Source organism: Microtus oregoni, unplaced genomic scaffold (genome assembly GCF_018167655.1).
Source record: "Microtus oregoni isolate MIOR12 unplaced genomic scaffold, Mior012 000037F_ref0000500, whole genome shotgun sequence".
Lineage (NCBI taxonomy): Eukaryota > Metazoa > Chordata > Mammalia > Rodentia > Cricetidae > Microtus > Microtus oregoni.
Genome location: NW_024543096.1, coordinates 1,733,855 through 1,753,444, shown reverse-complemented (window position 1 = coordinate 1,753,444; position 19,590 = coordinate 1,733,855). Strand labels below are relative to the sequence as shown.

The 19,590-nt window shown below is 38.7% G+C and overlaps 1 protein-coding gene across 1 annotated transcript in view; it reads right to left on the bottom strand.

Moving 5' to 3' along the window:
* LOC121433225 (rho GTPase-activating protein 15) overlaps positions 1 to 19,590 on the bottom strand; it is a 565,350-nt gene that overhangs the window by 296,418 nt on the left and 249,342 nt on the right. The window lies entirely within an intron of this gene.

Below are 19,590 nucleotides of genomic sequence, written 5' to 3'. Positions count from 1 at the left end.
TGTTTTAGTAATCGAAAGATTAACTCAGAGCAGGACTAAAGCTGAGTTCCTTTCTCTCCAGCTTCAGCAGAAAGAAGTTGAGGGATCCAACAGTGCATGCACGAGATAAAAGCCAAGAGAAGTGCCCAGCCTGTGTCAGAATTCACTCTGGGCTGTTGGCTCTTTCCTGTCTGTCGTTTTCAAATCTAATAGTATCTCTATATTTGATTTTCTTTTACGGAGGGCTCTAAAAGAGATTATTTACCAAAGGGACTAATGCCGACTTTTGCAAAAGGTCATTCAGATGAATAACTTCGGGTCGTTCCTGGCTTCCTACAGTAAAGCTCTATAGGAAAGCCATAAAGGACCAATTTCCTCACAAAGAGAGTGTATTAGAATACGGTTTCATTTGCATATTAGAACCTTTGGTAGAAAGTATAAATCAACATCAGTTTCCAGCCTCTCAGTGCTGTTAAGTGGTTGGCGATGCTTAGCATAGCCATCATTTTCCATTGCAGTGGATCCTTCCCTTCAGACACGAGACATGATAGGACCCTATACAAATACAGCAAGCAATCCTTTTGATTCCACCCATAAAGGACTTGTTAGGGGAAAATTTGATTAGCGTGAAAGTGGACATGTTTTTCCTATGAGGCCGCCAATCTGAACTGTGAAGGTTTTCTCTTTGTATTATTAACCTTTTTTTGGAGCAAGAGGACAGACATTTCTCAACAACCGGCACACATCAAGCCAGGCAACAGAACTTTAGAGGATTGGCATTTCAAGAAAATCTGTCAGGAGCCAGTTACCTCTGCTCAGCCCTGAAAGCTCCAATCGGTAAATGGTGAAAGGTGCCACAGGTTCAGAAAAACCACAAATCACACAGGCTGGCTTGGAATTCTATCAGTAGAGTGACAAGGTTAACCCCAAATGGCTTATTCTGCCAGTTCCAATAATTTTGTGGCATCATTTAAAAACAATTACCTTGGTATTTTTTTAAAGTATAAATAGAATATTGTTTGCAGACAAGTATGGTTATTGCTTGAGTATTTAATACAATAAATGATCTCTCATTGGCTATTTGGTCTAAACGTTCCGATGTTAATGCATCAGCAACAATGACAAATAACCGGTAGTATAATAAATAATAATATTCATCAATCTATCTATTGATACTTCTAAGTATCATTTTAGTATCATGTATGCATGAATCTACATATTTAAGTATCCTTTGCTGTCATTTAAGGATGCTGGGAATTATAATCAGAACTGTGTGTGTGCAGAGATGTGTGTGCACTATCCTCATGATGAGATATACTCAGACCATTGGTCAGTATAATTCCTACTGGTACACTGACTCATTTAAGTCAATATTGTAACACAAAGTATATATAGGATTAATATGTCTTAGTATGTTAAAAATGCTTCATACACTAAATGGTCTGCATTCTCTAGATTTACTATCGATGCTATATGAACTTACATAAACTGTCATTTTTCATCCTGGAAATATTTGATGTTGATCTTGGGATTTTAAAGAAATCTTTGCCTTCACAAAATGTGAATAAATGTATTTCTTATTTTATTTTCAGAAGCCTTTAAAGAGATGTAATACTAGTGAGGACAGCCAAGAACACATTCTTAGGTGCCATGAGTTCCAGTGTCAATTCTGGTTCCTTCTTCAGTAAAGAGAGAAGTGGCCAAATTATAAAAAGGGAAAAATTGGAAAGTAATAGGATTAATTACACACCCTAAAATCTGACAGATTACTGGATCCAATTACTCTTTTTCTCTCCCTCTTTTGAAGTAAAATGGCATGTAAAATTTGGGGTGGTTCAAAATAGCCATGTGTCCATGAAAAGAAAGCCAGGATGATATTTTTCTAATTATCTGATTGCCACTGCATGTTCCTTACTTACATAGAATTATAAATATTTACTTTCTAAAGTACTGCCTCAGAAACTAAGGTCTAAAAACATAAGGCCACTTGTAAGTAACACAAGAAATCTAGTATTGTCCTCACCTTTTACTTTGATTTTAAATTTAGATATTTTGATTATTAATATTTTATACATATCACAATTTGTTGTTATACATAAAGAAAAATGAGTTTCCCAAACGCAGAGTACAGTATAATATAATACTTTATACCGGTATAAATACATTATTAAGATTATAAAAGGAACAACATTTAAAAGGAAAAGAAAAAGTATAATTAGATTTACTGTATCTTGAAGGTGAACAAAAAGAGTTGTCCGGTTTTTGCCCTAGTAAATTCAAACTGTGGCAAGTAAATTTCAGCACTGCCTTTGCCGTTCTGATGCTATATGCACAGTTCAGAACGGGCCTTTTTCCTGCTCACATAGCCAAACACAAGCTGTATTTTTAAAAGTTTCTTTGTCTAAATATATTACAGCATTAATCATACACAATCAGTGACTTATAAATTCACTCTGGGAAGCTAGAGTAAGGAGATCTGTGAACGCAGCTCCTCTGCATCAGCCAATCAGAGGCATCCTGCTCACATCTTCCTCTCAGTCTTCCCGGTAATCTTTGGAGTTCCTAGGCAGTGTGGGGAAGACTGCTACTGCTCTCTACAGTTTAAATGCATCCACTTCTTAATTGCAGCCAGTAATTGACTTTATTCTGTTCCACTCCAGACTCACACAGAAAGGTACTTTTTGAATCTCTACCGTGTAAAGTCCACTTAATTCAGCTTCCCAATCTCTCTTTCTATATTTTTGTAGTCTTTGCCCCTTCAGAATTTCTGATAAGTGGGTTGTGAGTCATTTTTTTGTACTTTGAACAATTGAATCTTCAGATTTTCAACACAGGTTCCAGTGGCAGTGGAGGACATGGGTGGAGGATGTTACCTTGCCCTAAACCTTTTGATTGAACGGCACACGATGCCAGTTTACAGCAATGTACAATAGCGGGCAGAAGGGATCTACAGTGAAGCCATGATAATGGGACCCTTCTTTGTGTGCTATTTGGGAGCTGCAGGTGTAAGGTAGTGAAAACAAAACTTACAGATAACAAAACAGGTTTTTGTGGAAGCTGCTGGCCTCCCTTCTGTTTAGGATCGCACCTAGTCACAATACTAATGAAATCCTGCATCTCTACTAGTCTACATTTTTTTTTTTTTTGGTGGGCGGTATATAGAAAATCAGCAAAGCAGCTTTGTCAAAGGGGACTAGTATCATTGATGAAAAATATGCATAAATATTTGGAGAAATTTACCTCGTTGTTTCTTAAGGGATGGACATATGACAGTTATTGGTTACAACTTTAAACCATGAGTGAATCATCAATGGTGGGGCCTGAAAGACGCCAGCACTGCCCTGGGAATGCCTTAGACAGTTTTACTCAAAGTGTGGGCCCATCTCGATTCTTGTTAGTGATAAATTTACATCCAAAAATTCTATAAGCAGTCACGGACCAACAGGAAGAGTAGGCAAATTCCTGGGACTTTTCTGAAATTCATTGACAATAGTCTCCCATGGGCATGGGACTTTGGTCTGTATCTTTGGTGCCTCCATAGACAGAGTTGAGTTTGTAAATTTCATGCTCCACGATAGGACTTGTGGTGGGACAATTTGTTTTGTTTTGTTGGGTTTTTCTTTTTTTTGGGGGGGGGGGCAGGGTTTCTCTGTTTAACAGCCCTAACTAACTGTCCTGGAATTTGCTTTGTAGACCAGGCCAGCTTTGAACTCACAATGATCCGCCTGCCTTGGCCTCTTGAGTGCTGGGATTAGAAGCATGCACCACCATCGCCCGATGGGACAATTTTTTTTTAAGTGAATTGAATATTGGTATGTTAACTGAGAACATCTTCAAAGAATAGTGTTTTATTTTTAAAAGAAAGCATTTGTATTTTTCACTGGTGTCCTTTCTGACGTTTTCAAGTATCATTATGGTCAACAAGGCAGTATTAGGTTTTAATTTGGATGAAAAATAACTATGTATAATGACATTTATAGTAATAAAAACTTCTTTGGTTTTATTAACATAGAAGTGAACTATTTTTAAATCTTCTCTTTTTCTGGTTATTGGAGATAGATAAAATGTGGAGAATGGGAAGGTTAAAATAATAAAGAATAAAACTGCTCCTGGCTACACAGATTAAACATAGCACACATTTGAATTGAGCCATTATCTATCTTTCGTAAATAGTAGCTAAATAAGTATGATAATTATCAATGGGTACATTGATGCATGAGCAAACCATATTTAATAAGTAAATATTATTGACTTTTTTGTTTTCTGTTGAACTCAAACATTCCTGGGATGGCAAGTAATGATACTGGGATGCCATTGTACTCCTTTCTTTCTCTCTGATGTACCACCTTTTCAGTTGCATAATAAATGCTACAGATAATTCCATGTCTATGGTAAGTTTATATGAGAAGACATGTTTATAATTGATTACATATCTAATTATCAACAAAGACTGATGGATTGCCCATTAAATACAGGGAGCAGTGTTTGAAGTTAGTGATCTATGACCCTTCCCGTTAAGAACTGTAAATCTGTTTGGCTACATAGGTCATCTACATATTAAGATAAATAACCATAGAAAATGATTTATCCTAGGTCCCAAAGTGAGTGGCACAGACCATACTCATGACAAGGAGGGCATAGCTATTGTGGCTGCACTTGCATCTTGGAATTGTGTATAACTGTTGGCCGTGATGGGTTATTTTCAAAGGTTGATGGAATCAGAACTTTGAGGTATTGAGGACATAAATACCACTACTACTTTGTATGCAAAGTGAAGCTAGCTTTAGAGATCTCAAAGCACTTAAACATCTAAAGTGCAGCTTCTCTACATCATAAAGTATTTTTTTCAAATGAAGTAAATGATGAGGACGCTATGCTATGAAATTGGTATTATTTTAACTGATAGAATTAAGAGACTCTAAAAACCTTTATTTCTAGTGCAACAGTTGAAAGCACCCAGTTGTATCCAACAGAGAGCTACATAAGTCTACAGAAAAGGCCCTTAATGATTTCACGTCAGTCACAAAAGTTAGAGAAATGACCATGGACAAACTGTTCACTTGCTTACTGCTATCATAAAGAAGGAGCAGTAAACAGCATCTCTAGCCTCATATTTATCATTTTTTTGTTCCTCTTTCTACAAATAACTACTCTTTTGCTATGAAAAATAACGTGTTTATGGCCAGTTTGAGGCATTCAGAAATTTCAAACCCTAGAAAGAACTAAAGCAACCCAGCATTCAAATGCATGTCATCCACATTTTGCTTAGAATTTGAATTTGACAAAGAACTCAAGAAGATAGTCCATCTTAAGTATGCTGAAATTATGCATAGGAGATGTATAATAAAAAGATGCCAAATGACCAAGGAGCCTCAAGGCATATTAAATGACGTGGCTATAGTGGTCTAGAAACAAGCAAGAGGAAGGAAATTGGATTACTCCTACATTTGGAGATACTTTGTATTTCATGATGGTATCACTGCTCTTGAATTAAATTAAGTAGAAATAAAAAGTTATGTCAAACTATACTAAACTTATCTGAAGTGAACATGAATTATTTTGTGATATTAATTTTGGCCATATCTTTATTGAGTCCTCAGCGAATAAAATATAGATGTATATTTTGACTATGTCATAATGAGATAGCAAGACCTAAAATTGAAGCAATAAAAGCTTATAAAGAATAACAGTTCAGGCTAACATTGTTTTCATCTTGCGTCATACTCCTTGCTATAGATGATCAAGTACAGGTTGTTGTGGTTATACTTAAAGTTCAATTACTGGGCCTCAGAGGCATTTATTACCACTAAAGGAATGATATTATCGGGTCTATGTCAGTTTCAAATTGCAGTCTCCTTGAGTAACTCCAAACTTAAAAAAAAAAATAAAATAAAAGCTTTTTAGAGTAAAGCTAACTAAAACTAAGGGTGAAACATCAGCCTGTCGTGAATGGTCTTCAGTGTGTCTTCCAGAATGTTCCTTGTCACTTTGTGAGAAAGTATCTATCTTGTGCTCCCAGTGTTGCTGGATGTTAAGTAAATATATGCTGATTACAGGAAAATGTTGCTTTGGTAACTCTCTTATTAAAATGCATTTGTAACCCCCATCAGTCATGAAAGGTTAGAAACTTTGTTTGCATTGGAGCGCAGCCTTATTCAGGGTTACCCTAGCAAACAATGATAGCAGTCTTCAGAAGTTGTATGAGGAACAAGCCACTAGGGACTCACTTTTGTTTTAATTGGCACACACAAACACTTCTCTGGTCTGTCAAGAAGATCAAGCTAATATGTACGGAGGGTGTTATATTCTCACTTTGGGGAGCGGTAAAGCGCCCTTTATTTAAGTAATTTAAATGATAGACTGCAAAAACTTTGCAAGTCAGAAAGATGTTTTATACTTTCTTAGGGAATATTTGTTTTAAGGGACGGAAAATGTTCTACATATATGAAAGATGTTGAATTCCATGTCACAATGGCCCCGTTCCTTCTGATGCCATGAACCCTTCCTAAATCTGTAGCCACTAAATCAGCCTGGCCACCAATGGATCCTGCATTTCCACAGCTCCCCCTGTGTCAACAAATGTGTATTCATTAGTTTCCAGATGTTTATTGGCTATGTTTTCAATGCATTTGGGTGATTGATTTGCATGCACATTTATTGGAAACCTCAGTGGTGTCATCATATCAACATAACCTGCCCATGTAAGCAATTTCTTATTTAATGAAAAGTAAACAAATGTTGAACTACATACTCGACAGATCTCAAGAGCATTCTGAAATATAAGGTTTAAGGGCAGCCTTTCAAGAAACAATGCTTTTTAATTGAAATTGAGCTGTACTTTTGACACTTAAATAATTTGGTCCATGAATTCTTGCATCAGAGGTTTGTTCTGCATAATGAAGTTGGCCCTATAGTGCACACTCATGCCCATGTCCCTTGCCAACTATTTATTAGCAATATATTTAAACTCCATAGCCATGTCACACAAACAAGAAAACAAAACTCGCTTTCATTATTTATCTGTGTTAAAATGTTTTAAGTATTGAGAAACAGTCCCCTTAATATTCATGCAAGAATACTGCCTAACTGATTAGAAGTCAGGTTAGCAGCTCCCAGAGCTGTCGCGTGAGCTGAAGTCGCCTGCGGTGCTTACAAGAACAAACAACTGGGAAAGCAAAGGAACAAAGCTGAGGGCATATGACGTTATCTGAAGAGTTCCTTGGCTCTTGATTTTTGAGAACAGTATTCATCTCAACATAAATGAATTGGTCCATGACCTGTGTCCCCTGCTCCCGTTCCTGACATGAGTTCACTTACTCCCTGAGATATAGTCATGTTTGTCTATTAACTCATGCAGTCTCATGACATTTGAACCCCTGTTGCCTCCATCAGTTTCAAAGTGGAAGACTTTATTGTTCTTTTTATTCAATTAAGGCCCAATTCAAAGATTTCTTTTTTAAATTGGAAAACCTAGTGCGGTGGAAATTCCCAAGTGAGGACTGTGGTGATGGAGCATAGAGTCTGAATTGGCCGTCTTTTGTAGCCAGGCAAGGCTTCTAGTAGTAGTAGTGGGTTATATTCAACTGAGCTGTTGGCTGAGGGTGTTCCAGAGAGATTCTTAAAATACCAGGCTGGTACAAGACATTACTCTGAAGACTACAGAAAAAGAAATCTGAATACCAAAACCTTCAACCTGCAAACTGCCCCGGGGGGTGGGGGGCAATGCTGATTTAGACATTGTGGAAGTGGCATCCAATGTTTGGATTAATTCGAGGCCCACACCATGCCCCACACTGCCTAAAAATCCAGGATCCTTACACCGGTTAGCCCAGAGACCTAGGTAGAACCAAACACAATTGGAAAAAATATCAATGAAATGATTCCTCAGGATACTCTCCTACACTCATAGATCCGAGGCTTGTCCAGTTGTCGTCAGAAAGGCTTCCTCTGACAGCTGAAGGGAGCAGGTGCAGAGACCCACAACCAGATATCATGCAGAGAGTGAGGCTACCCTGGAGGTCTCCATTGTATTCTCTCCTTGGAGATCAGAGAACACCATGAAAAAGGGAGAGGAACGATTGTAGGAGTCAGAGGGAATGGAGAACATGGCCTGCTGAATCAATTAAGTAGGGCTCACATGGATTCCCAGAGTCTGAAACAGCAAGCAACAGGCCAGCATGGTTCTGCTTTGGGTCCTCTGTGTAAATGTTGTGGCCGTTAGCTTGGTGTTTTTTTGATAGCAGGTGTATCTCTGACTCTTTTGATTGCACTTGGGACTCTTTCATTCCTACTGGGTTGCTATGTTCAGCCTCCACATGAGGTGTTTTGCTTTGTTTTATTGTATCTTGTTTTGTCCTATTTGGCTGTCATCTCTTGGAGGCCTGCTCTTTTCTGAAGAGGATATGGAGGAGGAGTCTGGGAAAATGGGAGATGAGGGCAGCAGGGAGGAGCAAAGGGAGGAGAAACTGTGGTCAGGATGTGTTGTATGAGAGATGAATCTGTTTTCAATAAAATCTTTTAAAAATAAATAATATACAAATAAGAAAATTATCTCGGAAGTACAAGATCTCCTTTTCCATAGGAGAGGCTAAATGTATGGGCTCTTTTCTTTGTACCCATTTTGGATCCATTTGTAAACATTATATGTTTATCTTACTATAAATAGCATGTATACCTTTATGAAAATTTGTATGCTTGCAACTGTAAAAGAACTATTCCCCCCAGGCGGATTGAGTTGCTCTATCTTTCACTTCCTCCATGACATCAGTCGTATCTCTTCCAGACCACACAAAGCAGCCCCAGGAAAATGATCTGTGCAATTTGGAACTTTGATTACATTGTGTGATTGCCACTCAGAAGGTTGTCCCACGTGTGAGTGACGGTACAATGACAGTCCTTTCATTGGGCTGCTACACCATGTGTGCCGGGGTTCCTTTGGTTCTACAGCTTTGTGCTCCTCAGTTTCCCTTTGCACTTCTAGAATCCAGACATACAGAAAGCATTTTGTTCCCTGACAGCCCTATCCTGATTTTTGTCACTTCCCTTAGACAAGATTGTTCCTCTGCCAGAACCCTGACTTTCTATGACGTCTCATCCAAATCAACTTAGATCCCATTTTTTTTCAATAAAGGCTTTCCTAAAATGAACATCCCTTCAAACATCCACATAAACTATGTCTCTTTTGTCACACCATACCACAGAAATAGAAATTTCAGTTTCCTGCAGATCTTTCCATTACCCTCTTATGCTCTAATTGCTAGAGGTCATTGGCAAATGCCAATGTGTGGCTGAACAACTCACAAATCCAGAAGCTATTAAGATGGCAGATAGATAAAAAATGATCCATTTTATTCACTACAGCGAATGAATACTATTTTATTGTTTGATTTGACATGATAAATTTAACTCATCTTCTATTACAATAAAAGCCCAAAAGGTGCCATAAGATTTCATTAGTTCACGTAATATGAGGTAACTGATATCCACTGCTACCCACTTTAGCAAGATAGGCTAGAAAAAACATTCTGAACTTTGAGAAGAACTATCAAAGGAAGGTATTTTTCCACCAACCAACACATTTTAGTCATCAGAAAACAGGTTTATAAACTGGAGGAGCCAAGAAACACCAAGGGTTGATTGGATTTTAGTGCTTTCAATTGCACTTCCAAGCCACACTGTGTTGGGGAGAGATCATCCATGCTGTTTTGTCCTGGCATCCCACCCTGTGTCTGGAAATTCCTACCTGTGAGGTGTAGTATAAGGAAATGGACATGATTTCAAGATTTTTGGAGCTAATTCAGAAAGTAACAGGTCGGTTCCTTAGAGGACCACCATGATGTAGAATAGTTATTGCTGATTCTTCAGAGCTGCAGTCATTGGCTTCACTGAGGCATTGTTACCACTACTAAACAAGGGAAGTCTGCTGGGAGATGGTACTATTTATGCCACAAGTACTTCCACGTAGATAATACATTAGCTAATTTTCAGATATGGTGACTTACGCAAATGAAAGTGTTATCACTCATACGAGCCTATTGCTAGCAAGTGCTGAGGTTGTACAATAGGAATAAAAGATGCTCCCATATGTAAGTATTTCTGTGCTATTGTAACATACTTGGCAATGATTTTGAGTGTTTATAAAACATTCAAGAGTTGTTCCGTGTCTACTTACATTAATGAGAACACCTGTTAGCGTTAGTGCCATACAGACTTATTTGCATCAGATTCAGGTTTTCACATACTGTACATCACTTTTTGAAACAATTAGATGCTTATAGAGAAATACAGCTCAGGGAAAAACAGCAGCTTGACTGCCTTCCGGCTCATGGCAATTCAACTCCAGGTTTCAGAGAGAACCAGAAATCTGCTGAATTATAATACTGCCACTTAGAAATGAATGTAGGTGTACTTTTTTATTTTCTACATTGAGAGAACAGAAGATACAGATAAAAATCTGTGCCTTCATCCTCAAGTAAAATGGCATGCGATGATGGTAGTTTCAAGACAAAGATGGCAGCAAGTTAGAAACTATGAAAAGAAAAATTCTTTGTGGTCGTAGGGCCCTCCTACCAAAAAACTGGTGTCTGCCAGTCTTCCAAAGCTTAGATGAAGGAAGGGGCATGGACAGGTGTGGTGCCTCTCGTGTCATCTCTAGCCCTTTTCTAGGGAGCCCTTATGATGACAGAAGTCAAGGGAAGAAGATGCTGGGGCTCCCAGGCTTTGAATGATCATGGCCCATACATACCAACAAAGAAATTATGAGCCATTCTTGACAGAAGTCAGGGAGTTTGTTTTGATTTTCCCAGAGTAAATAATCACAACTTCTGTAAGTCCCACCCCATGGCACGTCTGTCTACCACTCCACACGGGATGTTAAAGATTCTGTGAATTTAAATATTTTCAGTTATTGAAGAGAGCACTTGTACAGTTCCTCGAATCACAGCCTCTATTATCATCATTATATTTGAGAGGTGCAATATTTACATCAAAATGACTCAGTTGGTGATACATTCTAAAGATAAATGTGTATTTATGATCTACAGAAGTGTGATTTATAACTCTTTTCTCAGACACAAACAAAATACTTCTATGCTATCTCGTAAACACAGATTAGCCAAGGCACACTTGAATGATTCCCCGTGATGAATGGCACTTTGTCTTCGGGAATGAGGAAAGGCAGACTATGGATTACAAGGAATATCAGTCTATGTCCTCCCTTGTAGTCTGGCTGTGTGCTTTGGGAAGACAAAGCATTACTGAATGAGGATCTGGAGATCAACTGATGACATTGTCTTCTTAGGCTGAGCTACATAATTCAAGAAGGAAAGGGAAAACTTTGCTTTTGATTTCTGATATGATGGAGGAAGGTCATTGGCTAATAAAAGAACTGACTTGGCCCATTTTATTGGTTAGAGGATAGGTGGGAGGAGTAAACAGAACAGAACGCTGGGAGGAAGAGGAAGTGAGCTCAGAGTCTCGACCGACCGCTCTGCTCTCAGGAGCAGACGCCTGAGAGAGAGGCCATGCCCCGCTCCCGGGATGAAGCTCCGACCCAGGATGGACTAGGCTAGAATCTCCCCGGTAAGCGCACCTTGGGGTGCTACACACAGATGATTAGAAATGGGCTAAATTAATATGTGAGAATTAGCCTAGAAGAGAATGGGCCAAGCAGTGTTTAAATGAATACAGTTTGTGTGTTGTTATTTCGGGGCATAAGCTAGTCGAGCAGGCGGCCGGGGTGCTAGGGGCGCAGCCCCGCCACCCCTTATTACTACACTGATCATTTTGACATTGTGCTGAATCAAGAGTCTAGTGATGTCTGTCTTTGAATTCTTTTTTAACTAGCATAATCATTCATTAAGGTTGATAGACTAACTTTCTGTTTAATTAGAAACTCATGAATAAAGGGGGTGTTTTTTATTTCCATTAAATACATTGATGAAATATCAATTTATATTGAAAATGCACAAAATAAGTAATCTGACCTAAGGGAGAATACCTGTTTATTTAAAGTAATTATTTTTAAATCAATCATGAAGTCATATATGGTGGCACAACATCAGTAATTCCAGAACTTGGGAGACAAGAGAATTCTGCAAATTCCCTGGGTTACCTGGGGACACAGAATTAGAAAATTTCTCAAAACTAACATGTTTCTAAAATAATAGTTTGTTGATATATAATATATACAACATATATGTGAACATCCATTGTTGATGCTATGGTATATATACACAGAGATACACAGAGAGAATTGAGCAACACTTAGAAAAATCACCCGTGACTATATTAGACAGTAGAATGTATCAACTGGGCAACAGGCCACTTGATAAATGGTGTATCTAGGATGACCTATCACTCCATGCTATGATAAAAACGTACACCCAAACCTAAACACACCTTATTACAGGATACAAAATGGTGCCTGTGTTGGAAATAGGAGTTTGTACAAATGACAATGTTAAGAAAAGAAATCCTGGTTGTTCCATTAATAGGGTGACCAAATAATTTACTATCTAAACTGCTATTTTGACACCAACCACTAGTACTTTAGTAATCCCTATTACCAACTTACCTCAATAAAGAGGCATAAACCAGGTCTAATTTTGCACATACTTGGACACCTGTGTTGCTTGTTTCCCCTCAAAACATGAGGAGTCACCTAGCAATCACTGATCTTGAGATGCCTACTAACCCAAAGCTCTGCCCTGGTTTTAACTCTAGGAACTGAGGCAACCCCAAACAAGTTAGTAGTGGCCTTTGTTCTCAAGAAGACTATTCAGCAGGACATAAAAAAACAGCATGGGAATCAACTAACTCACGGTGACGATGGAAGCATAAGGATTCTTAGGGAAAATGCCAGCCTCTCTGGTAGTAAAGTGGACCGCTCAGAGGAAAATGTTGGAGGAGAATCTTAGAATTTTAGAGAGGTTAAATAGAAGAAAAGAAGAGGATGGTGACAGGTGCATCTTATCCGAGACTGCAAGATCAGGAAGGTACAGCCCTGCAGGATACAGACAGGCTGCTACCCGCTCGCTACTCACGTGGCCTCTAGACCTTCACTCATCCTTCAAGTCGAGTTTCCTTAGCATCCCCTGGTGATCCCCTTATGTAAGCGAACTTAACTCAGGTACTGTAGAAGAATAGTAGGCCCTACTGATCCATCTCTCTAGTCCCTAAACAAGTGCTCTTAAATAATAGAATTAACTAAACTCTATTTATTTATTTGTCTGTTTGTTTGTTTTTAAACTTGCACGTGATGCTGTGTGTCTGTGAAGTATGTACCTGCATGTGTGTACATGTGTGTGGACTGGTGTGGAGAAACTTAAGGTTGACAATGACTCTGCACATTTATTTTTGAAAGAAATCTCCCATTATACCTCAGGCTCAAGCCCAACTCGGCAGAGCCGCTAGTCAATGAACTGTAGGCTTCTGGCTGTCTCCATTCCACACCAAGACTGGGGCTCCAGGCATCCTCCTCCCCATGCCTGGCTTCTGGCATATTCGAGGGGTGGCGAAGTCAGGTCCTCGAGCTTACACAGCAGGAACTTAACCCAGTGAGCTCTCTCCATAAACTCTCAAGCTCTTTTTTTCTGACATTTCTTTTTAAGTCATTTATAGATAGAAGGGTTTTTTTTTTATGGCATTTTCATACATATTTAGTTTTGGTTGACACCACTCATCTCCTGCTGCTCCAGATTATCCTACCCTTCTCTCCCTAGCATACCCTCTGCTACTTTCATATGATATGTATTCTTTTTGCCTTCCCCACCCTTCTCCTGAAAGTCTTCCTTTTATTTCTTCTTATCACGGATATATCTCTAGCTTTTTTTAACCAATATATACACTAGTTCTCACAGTAGCATTTCCCAGTTTTAGCCATTCTCCTGCGAAATTCACAATTTTTGTTTTCTATTCTTCTTTATGGATGGGCAAAATTCCATTGTGTAAATGTAATGTATTTTCATCATCCATTACTCAGTTAATAGATATCCAGGCTGACTCCATTTCCTGGTTACCATAAGACCAGAAAAAAACTTGGATGTCCACGTGTCTCTCACTTGGGAACTAGTATTGCTGAATATTAGATTTCCAAAGTGACAAATCTATATTTCAGTCCTATTAGTGCACATTTATTCCATGTTAGGTACTTTGCCATAACTTCTGGACTAACTTCCTTGATGGTGATTGGAGTGGTATAATCAACTCTCGGTCTCCACTCCTTGCTATAATCTTAATTTAATACTTTATAATTTGTCTCTATTTTTCCATTTTTATTTTCCTTATTAATCATGATCAAGTTATTTAGAATCTGGGCTTTTACATCTCTACCTATAGTCTGAAAAAATGTTACTACCTACCTCACACAACATCATAAGGGCTACAAGAAATATTATCTATGACAAATAGCACAATAGCGTCTGACACACCATAAGCACAAACAATGTGGTTAATACTTGGCTGATTGATTCATTAATTGTCACTTGGATTTTACAAGCTTCCCTCATAATTCTGGAAACTCCTTCAGCATCATCTCTTTGGGAAACAGTGAACGTCTCTAGGGGCTATATAGAAGCTATCTCTCTGACAGTCTGTACCTGCTCCATCTGTACTGTGACACCAAAGTTTTATACTTATCCATCTTTTACACGGCACTAAGAGAGTTCAGATTCTGAAGGTGAGATGTGCTTGTGCTTGATTGAGAAACCTGGCATACTACAGGTTGTCAGTAGAATGAACGAAAGCTCAGCTGCCCTAGGCTGATTCAGAAGAGTTGTGGTACCAGCTAACAGAAGGCCTTGTGATTTAGGTGGCATATGACTTGGTAGACCAGAAGGAAGAAGTGACTGGCCACGGAGAAGATACAGAATGGGCCCCATGACAGGGCTAGAGGTGTGGACATCTTTTCACAACCACTTCTTTGACTGTCAACCCAGCATGCTGTTTTGGGTGAGCTGTGCCAATGTATCTCTCTCTGAAAAGATGATATACCACTTTTACTTGACATACAGTGACTCTTTCATGGAGGCCCGAGCTTGCTAACACTCTTTCCATTGCTTGGCTTTTTACTCTCCTTTCCACAAAGCTGAGGCAGCTTGTTTCTCCGCCTCTGACTTTTAAGATGCTTGAGGTTTAATTAAGACTGTTCCTTTATCCTAAGAAGACCTTACACAATCTCCAACTCTTCGAATTGAACATTCACTTGGCCATCAGCACTGAGTTCTACCAAGCTCAGCTTCTCACTATATTCTGTTCTGCTTTCATGGTTGGTCTCCACTCATTGTGGTAGCTTATATAATGGACTCAGTTGTTAAAGATGTTTTTGCTAGTCACACTGTTAAGAACTGGGCTCAACATTCTGCTGTGTGTCTTCAATCCTCATTGACTCTTTCCCCTCTACCAGTACTTTAAGTTCACTGCCCAGCAGGCTCACATATCCACATCGTAACACAAGCAATTGGGTATGTAGTTCAGTTGACCGAGTGCCTGTCAAACATTCAGGAAGTCCATAGACTTTGAGTCTTATAATCTGAGTGTGGTGTGCATCTGTAATCCCATAATACTTGGGAAGGAGCCATTTTAGAAGTTCAAGATAATATTCAGCTGCAATAGGGATGTCAAGGCAATCCTCAGAATTTAAAAAAAAATAGAATAATCAATGCATACCTCTGAGGTAGCTTGATTATTAGAGTATCTGGAAATAGCCATGATAGTATAGTTAATGACTGCCAAAATGGATCTTAAGTCCTTATTGGGTTGGCAATATAGCTCAGCAGATGAAGATGCTTGCCAAGACTGACACCCTGGGTTTGATTCCTGGAATCAACCTAGCAGAACAACAAAAGCAATTCCCGCAGGCTGTCCACTGGCCTCTATGTGCGTGCCCATACAATACACAAATAAATAAACACCCATAAAAAGAAGAAGTCTCGGCTATTTCTGGGGATAATGAATGCCTTCAAACAGCCCATGTTCTTGGCCTAACTTTTAGAGTTTGTATTCTGTCCAGCATACATGCCATTCTCCAGTGGGACCAGCACAAACTTTCCCAATATGCCTTACTAAACTACAGCATCCCGCCAGCTAGATCAGGTCAGATTCACTGTTATTAGCCAGGTAATTCCTAATGCCAAGCAATAATCTAACTTGATGAAATGATATCTAAAGCTACCAATGCAGAACTGTCCCCCTAATTCCCAAGACCCCCTTTAAACTAATGTGCCAGGGACTGTTCTCCGGAGTCTTAGGGATTAAGACTTTAAAAGGAACATTTTTTCTCATGAGAACATTTCTCTGTTACAAGAAGCATCACTGAGTTTGTAATCTGCTACCCTTGATGAATGGCTTATAGCATTGGGTCTACAGTTTACTGAGTTTCCTCCACAATTTTCTTTAAAAGTTCGAGATTTAATTAGATTAGGTTTATATGCAGCTTGTGAAATTTGCCTAAAAGCAGATGGAGGAGGCTCTAAGAGAAAAATTTATTCCAAAGTTAAAGGAGCCACTGGCCTGGAGGCATAATCTGGCTTTCAGGCGGCTTTGGCCATGATCCATGGTAAGAAATATATTTATGTTGCCAACCTTTATCGGAGTTTCTCTTTATCTTTTTCACACCCTTTCCCTCTCTCTAACACACACACACACACACACACACACACACACACACACACACACGTCATCTACCTAGTCCTTAGCTCTTCATTTTTTCATCTATCTCTATTTTTATGTAGTATTGAATATTTATACTTTGTGTATATTTGTGCATTTATATATTTACCTTATATAATTTTAAGACTATTAAAAGAATATCCCCCTCACGAAAAGAAACATGGTCTGGTATTTTCTATTGTATTCTATTCTTTCTTGATTTTATTTCATTAAAACAACACTGGCCTTAACTTTTCAGACTGGCTACAAGAACCATTGAATTGTCCTGAAATGTAGTCTCCTGCATGCTTCCTATAGAGATGTAGTTTTGAAACTATGCTCCTTTACACAACTTCTGTCTCTCTCTGTCTCTCTGCCTCTCCCCTCTTTCCCTCCCTCCCTCCCTCCCTCCTCCTTCCTCCTTCCTACTCTCCCCCATCCTTCCCATCCTCCCTCCCCCTCTCTCTGTTTAAAAGATGCTTTCAAAAGTTCCCATATGTAAGATAAGATTTGGATATTTGAACCCACAGTGTCTCCTGTAGTCCTTTTGACTTTTAGGGTCAGGCAATCAACAACCTTGTAAGTGGGGGACTCATTGCTGATAAGCAATTTCCTGCCTCTTGGAAGTAAAGTTAAGATGTGCTTCTTTGGAATTTGGCTAAGGCCCTGGATTTTCTAAATATACTTTAAAGAAAGAGTGACTATATATATATATATATATATATATGAAGAAGAAACAAAGACTTGGGATAATGTGCTGTTTGGAATGCATTTGAGATAGTGCACCACGACGGAAGAGGGGAAAACCAAAGAAGTTGAAAACCTGGCAAACTATCAGAGGCACGGATGGCAACTATTGTTTTTTAAGGCTCTTGAATTAAAACAATGAGCGTACTGCATGTTGCTTCCTACAGTTCCTCCATACAAGGTCTGGGAGTAGTTATTAGCATGTGCCCGCACGATGGGAGGGAGAAAGCTAAACATTTTAAGTGTTATGGACTCTCCTTCTCAAGTTCCCATTAATGCAAATACAGTACATATGGTTTAAGTCCTCAGGGCCTTGTAGTACAGAAATCACAGATGTGGAATAAACACTATTTGAGAACATGACTTCATAGACTGATGGCCATCAGCAGATGCCCTGGTGCTTGATGTTGCCAGGGAGATACCTGATAGGAAGTTCTGACTCCGAAATGCTAATATTTGAGAGTAAACTCCAAACACTTCTTGGTGAACTTTGGCAAAAATTTTAGGTACATCATCAAGTCTCTCTCTCTCTCTGTCTCTCTCTGTCTCTGTCTCTCTCTCTCTCTTTCTCTCTGTGTGTTTGTGTGTGTTAATTGTGTGTATGTGTGTTAATTCAGAGAGATCTGACTGACTCTGTTTCTCTGGAACTGGAATTAAATATGTGTACCTTAGCCGGGAAGTGGTGATGCATGCCTTTAATTCCTGCACTTGGGAGGCAGAGGCAGGTGGATCTTTGTGAGTTAGAGACCTGTCTGGTCTATAAGAGGTAGTTCCAGAACAGGCTCCAAAAGCTATAAAGAAACACTGTCTCGAAAAACAAACAAAAAAAGATGTGTACCTCTGTGCCTGGCCCACATCAAAGCTTTCAAACAACGCTCCCACTATGATTACTAAGTGTGGTGAAAGTTTCCTATGTGCATCAATTTCATGAGAGAGCTGCAACTTGTGTTTAGCAGTCTTATTGCAATGCAATTCAGGTGATAAAATTATGGAGAGAAAATGAGAGAAAATGGAGCTGGTGTACCAAAGGCATATGGGAAAAATTGCCCAGATCATCTGATTCTTCTACGTTATTCCCCACAAGACTGTAATTCACAAGACTATAATTCAGGGGTCATGGTACTCTGATATTGCCTTCATTTCCCCAACCTTCCAATTACTTTTATTTATATATGTCACACTTACATAATATTCTCTGTTTCAAAAAAGAAGTAAATAAATAAATTGAGTCTTCTTGTATATAGCTGGCTGTTTGCTAAATTCCAAACTGTCAGTATAGTTGAGAAGCTTTGAATACTCTCCTTACATATTGATGAACTGCAGTTTCCCACACATCCCATAAGTGAGATTTCAGTATCCATATGCTGACCTGAACTTAAAACTTATATTGGCAGTATTGCCAATTTCTATGTACTGTGATTCTGGTAGCTCTAAGAAGACTCTCTGGTGACAAACTAATTCCCTAAACCTTCTGTCTAAGGTCTGGCATTTTAATTATCATATTTTCCTTTTAGATAAAGCCTTTGAAACAGTTAAATGTCTAGACAATAACTTTTTATAATTATTAATTCAGACATTAGTGCACATTGGCTTTATGAAGAAACTATACTAAAACAAAAAATTCCTAATTACATATATATATATCTACACTAAAATATATGGAAAAAATATAAAATAGAAACTAATTCCATAGGTAATCACTTAACTCAATAATTATCTTATTGCTAGCTATATTTACTTATATTAATAAATTTATATATTTCTTTATACATATTATATTTTTGCATAAGTTTATATTTGTTTCTTTCATATGTGGGTCAAATTTAAACATACCTTTTTTGTATTTTGAACCTTATGTCATCAAGGTTCTTCTCTGGCACAATCCTGAAGCATTAACTCCATGGCCACCCACCAGCTTGTGAGCATAATCAACTCCCAGGCCCTACACCATCCTGTGAACATCATCAAATCCATGGCTTAACACTATCCAATGAGCATCATCAGCTCCGTGGGCACCATGACCCTACCCTATCCTGTGAGTATCATCAGCTTCATGGCTTAACATCATCCCGTGAACAACATCATAAGCTCCGTGGCTTAACAGCATCCTGTGAGCATCATCAGCTCCACGGCTCTACACCATCCTTCTACAGGGACCCACCATAGCACACTTGCCCTTCAATTGCTTTCATCAATTATTTGCTCCTAACTTTTTTG